At 35.9% G+C, this 12,199-nt stretch overlaps 1 protein-coding gene across 4 annotated transcripts in view; it reads left to right on the top strand.

Annotated features, from left to right (window-relative positions):
• The first annotated feature begins 6,337 nt into the window (after window positions 1-6,337).
• LOC107553256 (zinc finger FYVE domain-containing protein 9-like) overlaps window positions 6,338-12,199 on the top strand; it is a 43,776-nt gene continuing 37,914 nt past the window's right edge. For all 4 annotated transcript variants that reach the window (XR_001604944.1, XM_016235428.1, XM_016235429.1 and 1 more), the window contains exon 1: window positions 6,338-6,642. The gene's annotated coding sequence lies outside the window, so the exon portion shown is untranslated. The remainder of the gene's footprint in view (window positions 6,643-12,199) is intronic.

Genomic DNA, 12,199 nt, shown 5'->3' with positions numbered 1-12,199 from the left:
TATCAGGAAGGCTATTCCAGAGTTTGGGAGCCAAATGCGAAAATAAAGGTACAACAACTGTCACTGGGGCGGTACCTTTTCTAAAGGTACATATTTGTACCTAAAGGGTCCATTTAGTACTTAAAGTGTACATATTAGAACCTAATAGGTAAGTGTACCTTTTGAAAAGGCACTGCCCCAGTGACAGCTGTTGTACCTTTATTTCTGAGAGTGTAGGAACCTTGAATACGAATATAGAATCTGCTAAACAACTTGTGTGTTTTCTTTGGTGATTTAATGAGACCCTTTTTAAATCAGATTTTTGACTTTGGGGACAAAAGCACCAATCAATCTATTAGACCATGTATGAGATGAATAATTATGCAAGTTAATAAACACCTATTGATGTACTGTATAGCAGCAAAATGTCTGCAAAATATACAGTGACCTTTACTAATTCTGGATTCTGGAAGTCTACACAAAATAATTAAAAACCTGCAAGACTTTAGCTGTGTACTGTCATTGCTGTTTTCATATTTATTAATGTTTGTTCATATAATGCAGGTAAGTTTTTTGTCATCCGAACCTAAAATATTCACTTGAAGTCCCCCTGAGATTTTGAATTATGTTATAAATCATATGTAAATCATTTTAATTATGATTTAAAAACACATTGTTCGGTTAATGGTCACATTGACATGCAGGTAAAAAGTTTTAAAATAAAAAGTTTTTATTTTTATTATTTCATTATTAGCTTTTTAATTGAATTATAAACTTTTAAACTTGGAAACCCCCTGCAGTTCTTTAGTTGACCCCAGTTTAGGAAACCCCAATGTATTGTTTAGTGAACTTCACCATATTGACAACCAGTGTTGGGGGTAATGCATTACAAGTAACGCGAGTTACGTAATCAGATTACTTTTTTTCAAGGAACTAGTAAAGTAACGCATTACTTTTTAATTTACTATTTACTAATTTAGAGTTACTTTTTCAAATAAGTAACGCAAGTTACTTTTTTTTCCCAATTTATTGATTGACAGCTGTCCTGTCCCCATGTTGAGAGAAATCAGAGGTTACTGTAGTTCTAAAATAAATATGAATATGCATTAGTTCATCTCACTCACAAAAAAAAACACACAGATTCAGCATTCCTCAAAATGAATTTAAAAAATGCAACTCAGAATATGACGCAAACCTGCAATAATTAAATGTTAAACAACACAAATATCCTTTATGTATTTAATCCCATTCTATTAACCAATGGCTTTGCTTCTGACCTTCGATGATCCAGTTCAATCATACTAATAAGCAAAAATTACTCTAGACAAACATTTGTGTGTCTTTGTTTATTGCTGAAGTGTTGAAATTTCTTCTTCTGCATTCTACTGTACGGACGTACATTTACATTTCCTTCAGCCTGAGGCTTATTTATTTCACGTTTGGTGTGAAAAGGCTTTTATATTTGCCAAAAATATAACTTTTTTATTTTAAAAACAAATAAGCAAGCCCTGTCCAGATTTAAAAAGTAACGCAAAAGTAACGAAACGCATTACTTTCCATAAAAAGTAACTAAGTAACGTAATTAGTTACTTATTTTATGGAGTAACGCAATGTTGTAATGCATTACTTTTAAAAGTAACTTTCCCCAACACTGTTGACAACAAATAATGAAATCTATTTTATATGGTAAACAACAATCAAATCTACTGTATGTGATAAACGAGTTCAAAATTCATCTAAAAGTAGTCTGAATACATTTCCTAATATGTGTAATCCGATTGGTTACATTATCTATACATATTATAAATATTTTGAAGGTTTTATCTGTCCTCATAGGGCCAGCCAAATTAGGTCCATGTAACATTACACTGTACATCTATGTGCTGAACATGTTATTGTAGTGACGTTTCTGATTAATACCATCTCTGCATCTGTCAGTGTTGTGTTCATGCTGCTTTTCCTTCTGCTCATCCTCTTCTTCTGTCCCACTAACAGCTGGGGCTACATCTCTGGCTTTTTTCACAGAATATATATAGGCATTTACCTCCAACAGTTTAATTAGAGTGTCGAACATAACTCTTGAAAGCCTGCTTATATGAAAGCAAACTTTGTTTTCTTGCATTCATTTTTATTAGTTGAAAGGGAACTGATATAACATGCAGTTTAATAGCATTTTAATTTCTGTCGTCATTTTGGGATTTTCTAATGTAGACATTCTGCTATCAAATTCTCCACTATGAGACCAATTGTTTAGTTATATAGTAGTATTATAGTAGTATAGTTAAATAGTTTAATATTGAATGTCTTGTGAATCTCAGTTGATTCACTCTTGGCATCCAATTCTTTATTTCTGGTATTAATAATACAACCCATCTCTATGCCAACTTTCTGGATACCACAAGTGTCTTGAAAAAGCCTGTATGTCACTCACACCTTCCACATCTACTAATTACAGAGGTTTAATCTAAACAAGTTAAAAAGTTTATTTATTTGCTTATTTAGTTGCAGGATATTCAGTATGTTCAGTAAGGCCCTCACATACTAAAACAAAGTAATACTGTTTGTGTGCACTTTAAGGAAAGTCGAAAGTGGGGAAGTCGTGGCCTAATGGTTAGAGTCGGACTCGTAACCCAAAAGGTTGCGGGTTCGAGTCTCGTACCGACAGGGATTGTGGGTGGGGGGAGTGAATGTACAGCGCTCTCTCCCACCTTCAATACCACGAGCAAGGCACCGAACCCTCAACTGCTTCCCGGGCGCCGCAGCATAAATGGCTGCCCACTGCTCCGGGTGTGTGTTCACAGTGTGTGTGTGTTCACTGCTGTGTGTGTGCACTTAGGATGGGATAAATGCAGAGCACTAATTCCTAGTATGGGTCACCATACTTGGCCACATGTCACGTCACACTTTATAACAAGGCATGGGGAGGGCAAGGTTGTGGGATTGTTTTACACACAACATTCCTAAAACTTCTGCCGTCATAACTCCAATATGAATAATATAAAAAAATAATAAACTAAACAATTACATTTGCAGAAAGCACATACTTTGTGGTCAAAATGAGCCTAAAATGCAAAACAATAGGCCTGATTAGGGATAGTAAAGATCCATTTCCCATAAACATAAAATAACTTGGATAAAATAGTTGTAATTACTAAATACTCACAGTTTTTGAAAGAGTTAAATACAGTCAGAAAATGTTTGTTAAATATATTTGTTAAATACAGTTTTATCATTAGTTCTCATATTTGTTGTTATAGTTTTAATGCTTTTGTAAAGTCATAATTTTGTTATAGTCCTATTTTGATCTGTTTACTATTTGCAATAGTTACTATTTACTTGTTTTTTTTGGTGAATTGTAGGCCTATTAATAAACTAAGGTAAGTCTGACCCTCAAACATCACTGTAATGATTAATTATGATATTAATATGTGGAAACCACAACAATTAAAAAACAAAAACATACTCAAATATATTGTCCCCGTTTTTTAATTTGTGGATAATCACAAGTGTGAACTCACTGATATTTTGACCACTGAAATGTCCCTGGTTTTCATTAAAGAAATATTATCACCTTGGTCATGTCACATATCATATATTTTGCTGTTTCAGCAGAGTAAGCCCACTATGGCAGTCCAATGAGTAAGTTTATGGTTATAGTTCCACCGAGTGACTACATTGCATACATAGGGGAGAGCGGGGCACAAAGTAACACTTTTTGACTTTATCAAATTGTGTAAATCCACATGGGGTTCAGAGTATAATTTTTTTATCCACAGTATTTTCACACTTGTCTAGTACAAATATGTCGCTTTGTTTCATAATTACAGTGTATACGTTTTTCTTTATTTACCCTCAAAAAATGGAAGTGAAATGTGACAACATGCCCCGCAGGTGGGGTATATTGTAACATCTGAGGGGCACGTTGTAACATGATCATATAACAGCTTAAAATGTTATCTGATCGAATTTAAAAAATATATAAAAATAAAGACAAACTAAAATATGTTGTTAATAAAATAAATTAATTATTTTTTCAATTAAAATAATGGCGTTTTTTAAGAATTAAAGGGGTCATATGATGCTGCTAAAAATAACATTATTTTGTGTATTTGGTGTAATGAAATGTGTTTATGCGGTTGGATTGGCCAGCTATCCAGTGCATTGTGATTGGCTGAATACCTCAAGCGTGTGACGGAAATGTTACGCCCCTTACCATACTGTGATGCTGTGTCCTGGCTCGACGAGACAAAAACATTAAAATTCATTATAAACTAGGCTGTTATAAATACAACTTAACCACCGATTTCTAGTTGTGTCCTCTTTTGGAAGGCCAAACAAAGTAGTTTGCTTTCACAATGAAACACGGCGGGCTTGAGTGAACGGCGGCAGGCGGGCTTGCGGCAACCACACGTGACGACCCCAGGCTGGACTCCGCTTCGTTGGGCGGCGTTATTCAAATCTTCCCACATCGTGACGTAGACATGTGGAGGCGTGTTAGAACGAGTTGTTTTAGGTAGGCGTGGCTGACTCTTAACTTTTATAAAGAATATCTCTTTGGATTTGAGACTTTAGTCTTTGCAACTTTACAGATCTTCTTTACTCACCAAGAGCTTGTAACACTCCAAAGAGAAAGGAACAATTGAAATCGCATCATATGTCCCCTTTAAAAATAATCTGATTTTGGAGTTTGACAATGAACACATTGCAATCATGCTTGGGACGGCCCATATAAATGTGCAAAAATGCTTTACATGTCTTGAAATAATAATTTCTAAACATTAAACATTGACTGTCAGTCTTTATTCACCTGTTTCTTGTTGTTTCTCATAAAAACTCATTAAAGTAAATAGTGTAAATTGCATCGCTATGTCATAGAATAGCACATTATAATGCAGTGTTACAACGTGCCCCATCTGCGCAACTGGAGTTTAAAACCAGTTGCTGTCTTCTGATAGTTAGCGAAGCATTAAAAAAAAAAGATAATCTAAACTAAACTGATAAATAACAGATTGGAGATAATAGCAGATTTGTCTCATTTGAAATAATTAATAAAAACAGAGATGAAAAATGTACTTACGCCAGAATTTTACTATGGTAAAATGTTCATTGATATCTTCAAAAGATTTTTGAATTTTGGCACACAGTTTTTTCTATATAATGTTGATATGGTAACTAATAAATACTGTAAATTGTGTTATGCTAGCATGTGTGGAAATATTCAAACCATGCGTGTTACAACTAACCCCGCGTTACTTTGTGCCCCGCGCTCCCCTACTCCATAACGAAACACATTAGGCTAATGTTTTTTAGGCTAAAGTTGAAAAAGGATTAAAAGAGGAACAAATACAGAGAGACTGTGTATAAATATATAAATGCTTGTTTACCTGAAAATATCATGCAGCACGCAGCTTATCGGAACGAACACTTGGTGTCGCACTTTAAACAGAGTGAGGCTGTGGAAACTAAACGACTGTTAATAGCTCATGAATATGAATCGTTTTATGTTGCCGTTGCCTGGTAACCTTTCTGGAGCGTCCAATCGCTTAATCTAATTAATATCAATGAGTCAAGTCTTCCACAGCACAGTAGGTTAAGGCTACGGATTTCTGTTCCACAGAGATACAATCTTTTTCTCGTGACATTGCTGTCACGTATTTGTATTTATTATTTATTTACTTTCACTTTTGTAAGCAAATTACGCTGTTGCTAATAAACCCTGCCTTTCAGACTAGTTTGTGCCATCTTTTCTATTCATTAAGCTTAAGACATCTTGAAAATGTTTATATTCAGATTTATATTAACATCGATTTTAGAACTAAATATTCGAGCCTACATATTGATAAACAGGAACGCTTTTGAACAAGCAATTGGTGGTGCAATTCCTCTATATCTTTTTCAAATTCATTCAGGAATTTAATGCGGCTCTGAAAGTTTAATATAATATAAAGCACAGTGGACAAATGAAAACATACAATGACAGTGCAACATTAGGAAATTAATTCAGAATTTTAATTATAACTACAAAGACACTTTTACGTGTTTGCAGCAACCTCTTCTTAAATTTATATTAAAATGTACGAAACTGAAATCTCGAATCAAATAAATGTGTCCTTAAATACTCGATCTGTCCAGTTGCTCAAGATCTGTAACAAGATCTGTTTATTTCTTAAATGTCAAATGTCAATGTGGATCCGATCTCTAAAGACGATACCCTGTTGCATTGAAATGACGTCACTGGGACTCGGGTGCCGCCCCGCGTTTCTCCTCTGGATCCAGAGGCACGGCGGTGTCACCCGCTGTGAGACGCTTACCACACAAGGTTACGAAACAGACGCCATCTTGGCTCAAATGGAAGTCGCAAGCGTGGGAGTCTCACGCCACTTCAGCGTAGCTTGAGCCAAAATGTCCCACCGTTGCTGCAGTTCGTAGTAACCTTCTCCACTAAACCTTTGGGGGAGGGATATACGGGAGCTGTCGCACAAACTACTTCTTCCTTCACTTCTGTGGAACACTAGAAAATGGCCTAGCTGTGCGTGGAGATATCCTGCAGAAGTCGAAGACATTGTCTCTTGCTTGTTTGATACGAAGTATGTTGGATTTTACGCTGAGAGTTTCATGGCTGAATCGTGCGTGAAGATGAAGATGAAGATGGGGATTCCACCGGTGAGTAAACGATTAACCTGTTATTCGCTTATCACATCTCTGATGTGTTTACTATAGAAGCCTAATGAATGCAGCATTTTATGCTACGTTACTTGGATCATTTGCGAGCTGCAAACTAATGTGTATTTCTAGCTAAAGATGAATTTAGCCTCAGGCGTTTGTGTTTTATGTCTTCTGTTTTGTGAAGCGTGTTAAAATAGCTGGTAATTATGTTAGTAAACACATGAAGTGAAGCACAAAGTTAATAACGAGCGTTTTTTTTGACAGGCTAATGTTAACGTTAACGTTAGTTAGCTAACGGTAACCGTCTTTGGAAATACGAATGTATATATATGAATCAACATTTCTAAAGCCTTCTAATGTACAATATGTTGGAAAGTATTTTTTTTAAATAAAGTGGTAACTTTTTGCAATCAACCACATGTTTGTGAATGTTTTGGAAGGCAATTAGGAATATGGTTTGCAAAGACCAGCAATCAAAAAAACGTATGATCATACTATTGCTTAAACCAGGTGTGCCCAAACTCGGTCCTGGAGGGCCGGTGTCCTGAAGAGTTTAGCTCCAACCCCAATTAAACACACCTGAACCAGCTAATCAAGCTCTTACTAGGCATACTAGAAACTTGAAGGCAGGTGTGTTGAGGCAAGTTGGAGCTAAACTCTGCAGGACACCGGCCCTCCAGGACCGAGTTTGGGCACCCCTGGCTTAAACATATGATCTAACTTTGCTTATATAGAGTTTTGACTTTTTTTGTGGTAGGTTGGAAATATATAGTCATCAAGGGTTTGGTACATGTTTTGTCAGTGAATCAACACTTGCAATGCAGAAGTCAAAGTTACTCATTCAGCTTTCTAATGTGTGACCGATCACACTTGTTTGAGATCAGTTGTTTGGAAATGATGAAGTGGAAGCTTTTGAAATCCAGTGAACCCAGTGACAGGTTGACAGATTCCTGTTTCCTTCAGCAACAGATAGCCCTGCAGTCGGCCCTGCAGTCTAAGATATCTGAGCTACTTCTAATATTTTCTCTTATAAATATGACACTGACACAGGAACAAGAGCTAGTTTCTCCGATGCTATTTTTATTCTCTTTCTTTAGGAGTAGATGAAAGTAAAATCGTGTAATAGAGATGTTTGCTGTGATGTGCGATTTGTGAGAGACACTATGGTAGACATGAACGCTAGTTTTCCTAAGATTTTGGAGCATCTTTATATTTTTCCTGAATTTATGCAGCAGTATGTTCTGGGTGACTTTTAGGGTTGGGTGAAATTGCACAGTCTTAATGTTTTTCCAGGTGGTAGCAAGAAAGTGACAGCGAAACCATTCCTGAAGTGCGGATGCAATCAAACTGAGCTTCCCGTCAACAGTCTTAACCGCTCAATGTGCTGCAGAAAGATGCTTTGCAAAATGTACAATAACAGGACGACTGTACTTGATTAAAAATGAAACTACAGTGAAACATCTCAACATTGCAGGACCAAGAAAAGTGATCAAGTCCAAACTTATCTAGTCATATGACGTTAATTAAATGTAGGCGGGTGAGAATTGTTTTACTGGGATTTCAGGGAGTGCCGATAATGATCATCGTAAACGGTCATAGGAATGTGGTAATATATGTTTAACCCTAAGAAGCCTATAGTGTTATATTTGAAATGGGAATGTCTAAGACCTCTAAATTGTCAGCGTGATCAAAACTTCGCTGAAAAACCTGTTGAAAGCAATCTTCTACATGCCTTTTGTATTCTGATTGATAGTTACTACTTTTTTTAGCAAGTAAAAAGCCTTTTTTAGTATGATTCTAAAAACATCCTCCTTCAGGTTGTGGTATGCATGTCTTTTTGCTGTGAAATCTTTAATGATTTTATAAAGTAAATTTAAGCATGTCTTTAATATTGCTAGTACTATTTTAAGATTAACATTTACTGGACTGAAGCAACTTTGGTTTGCCTAATTGTCCATACATAATTTCTTATGTATCAAACAGGATGGAACAGGCTTTTGAGGAATGCTTATTTGGACATCTCTTAAAGGGATAGTTAACCCAAAAATTTAAATTCTGTCATTAATTACTCACCATCATGTTGTTCCAAACCCGTGAGACCTCCGTTCATCTTCGGAACACAAATTAAGATATTTTTGATTAATTCTGAGAGCTCTCTGACCCTCCCATAGACAGCAAGGGTTACTACCACGATCAACGTCCACCTCAGCAGAACTGAGTAAAACAGCTGTTTATTAAACACAGCATACTATAGGGCCATTTCTAACTATTGGCAGAGCAGGCAGTTGAACTCTGCATTATGAAGGGCCACCATAACTGTACTACAGTACAATATAGGTAATGGCATATGTTTCATGTTTACATTGGGCACTCCCCACCAGGGGCCCGTTCTTTGTACGTCGCTAACTCAGTTAGCTGGATTTGATTGTTTACGATTTGGCATGATCTTGGATTGTTTGGTTCACTGTAAAAAAATATTAGAAATCGTGAATATAAATAATTGGGAATCATGTAAAAAAATTAAAATAAAATAAAAACACAAAAGTGCACATTTCATTTATCTATTATAACATGTATGTAGTTTTTTCGCTTGGCTGTTTCCTTATAAAAGTCCAAAAATTTGTCAAGTTTTTCGTCAGGTGTCTTTTTTAATTATATGATGTCATTACGTTGCTGTCTTGCCGCCAGCCAATCGCTGCATTGCTGATCGTGGTTTCGTGTATCGATACATAGCCCCTTTTAAACCAACCCATGAACGCGCAATTATCTCAGATAACTCAATCCAGCCATACTAATCATCAACAACAGGTGCATTCGAAGAACCGAATTAGCCAGATCCTGATTAGCGCGATGATATCATCTTAGATGTGACATTTCATCTCGGATGTAATTAGTGACGAACGAAGAACGGGCCCCAGTTACAACATTCTGATTGTTTACATCTTGTTTTAAGCCCATAAATAATAATGTACTCTTTCTAATAAATTTATATCGTAATGTACTCATACTAATGTATTAAAAAATCATCTTTACATTGCTGTTAGGTTATCATTGCACAAATGAACACACTTTCTACATTTAAAAAAATAAAAATGAGAAGAGTTCTAAACTAATGCGCTGTCTTCACTGTATCTAACGCACACACGACTAGTCACTGAAACAGATCCCGTTGCATGTGCGCACAGACATTCAGCAAAAACAAAAACTTTTTAGTAGGGGTCGACCGATATGTGTTTTTCAGGGCCGATACCGATTATTACCATTCAAGTAGACCGATAACCGATATATATGTCTGGTGTAAAAATGAAAATTAATGTCAAAATTAAGAAAAACAAGGGCTGCCTTTCCTGGTGTTGGTTGAGTGTAGTACTCCCACAATGCACTTCTTACTCTTGTCTTCCTCTGTGCATCCATCTACAATAAGGGTAATATAAAGAGAGTTAAAAGTGGGGCCACTGAATGCTTCATGATTAAGCCTATGAATACTGTACTACAGCTATACAGCTTGGGGAAATGTAAGAATTTGGCTTCAATAATTTACATGTTAGAAATGTATGTGTAATAGGGGTCGACCGATTATCAGCACCGATATTAAGCATTTGTATGATTATCGGTATAGGTCATTTTCAAAACCGATTCGCCAATAAAATAACTTATTTTGAAACGCGCTATTTGGCTCTGATGCAGCCTGTCAGAACTCACCACTCTGTGGCCTAAAGCAATCACCGCCCATCTGATTTGTTGGGAGTCACGAGTCCGACCAATCAATGCGGAATTCACTCTCACTCCCGAAAGCTTGCTAACTGGATCTGCTTCTGTGATCACGCATCAGGGCTACTGCATCAGTTGTCTCTCAAAGGTAAAGCAGCAGCAGACATTGCTTAAGTTGCAATAAATCACAATCCACTAACATTACACTGAAGTTGTAAAACACCTCAATATTATCTATGATTTCTCCGATGCAGAAAATGTGGACGGAATCACGGAATCCAGTCATATAAATGGAATTTACTGTATGACACGTAATGTCACGGAATTTGTCAAAGTTTGGATGAATTTATCAAAAGTAGGTCAGTACACTTAAATAGTCACGATATGGACTAGTATCTGTAAATATTAAGCCGCAAAAATACTATTTAAATATAAATCCTGCATGTTCTGCATGTCTCTGTGTATGTAAATGGTATAGACGCACAGTTTTTTCTACACATACAAAGTGTGCGACGCTCGCGGTGATTTCAGCTTCTGTCATCTCACTACATGAGCACATAAATACATGAACAACATCTCCAGAACTGCTCTGACTCCCTCTGAGAGTCATTTCTTGATCATTTGACAGTTTCATTTGTGTAAAACTAGCGCAGTGTTTCCCAGACTTGTGGTGGCATATATATGCAAATTCATTCTCTGCCAGCAGGCGGCGCTGTTGGAGTGGTAGAGATCAAGGTTTCCCTTACTGTGGTGCAGTATGATATGCATAATACTACTACAACAATTATTACAACTTTTGTTTAAAAGAAAAATCACACAATACGCTATTTCTTCCATGTTTATTTTTAATGGTAAACCCTTTGCCAAAAAAATAAAGTTTAACTCTCATTTGATTAAAAGATAAATTAAACTGATTTATTAATTGCACTGTACTGTAAATTAAAACTAACTGAAATTTCTAGTGTCACATAGGCCAAGACATTTCAATAGGCTATTGAACTAAGTGTGCCTGTAAAAGGCTATTAGTGTTATAGTTTCATGAAAATAGTTGCAGTCTTCTTAACAACTTCTACAATATAGCTATGAAGAAAATAATTATTTACACTTATTATATACATTTTTTAAGTTAATCCATTGATGTGCATTAGATGATGAATAGTTACCTCTACTATTGTAGGTTATGTTTTAGTCATCAGAAAATAATTAATGAGGAATTATGAGAGATTATGCTATTGCACATATATTTCTAACATGTAAATTATTGAAGCCAAATACTTACATTTCCCCAAGCTGTTTAGCTGTAGTACAGTATTCATAGGCTTAATCTTGAAGCATACAAGCATACAGCCCTACTTTTAACTCTCTCTTTATATTACCCTCATTGTAGATGGATGCACAGAGGAAGACAAGAGTAAAAAGTGCAGTGTGGGATTACTACACTCAACCAACACCAGGAAAGGCAGCCCTTGTTATTCTTAATTTTGACATTAATTTTCATTTTTACACCAGACATGTATATCAGTTTAAAATATCGGTTATCAGTCTACTTGATCTGTAATAATCGGTATCGGCATCGGCCCTGCAAAACACATATCGGTCGACCCCTAATGTGTAATAGCATAACCTCTCATAATTCCTTATTCTTTTCTGATGACTAAAACATAACCTACAATAGTAGAGGTGACTATTCAGTTCATCATCTAATGCACATCAATGGATTGATTTAAAAAAAAAATTATATAAGTGTAAATAATTTAATTGTCTTCATAGCTATATTGTAGAAGTTGTTAAGAAGACTGCAACTATTTTCATGAAACTATAACACTAATAGCTAGGGATGGGT

The sequence above is a fragment of the Sinocyclocheilus grahami genome, unplaced genomic scaffold, assembly GCF_001515645.1.
Source record: "Sinocyclocheilus grahami isolate Dianchi unplaced genomic scaffold, SAMN03320097.WGS_v1.1 scaffold467.1, whole genome shotgun sequence".
Classification (NCBI taxonomy): Eukaryota; Metazoa; Chordata; class Actinopteri; order Cypriniformes; family Cyprinidae; genus Sinocyclocheilus; species Sinocyclocheilus grahami.
Note: the sequence above shows the minus strand (reverse complement) of the source record. Positions and strands in the feature narration are given on the sequence as shown.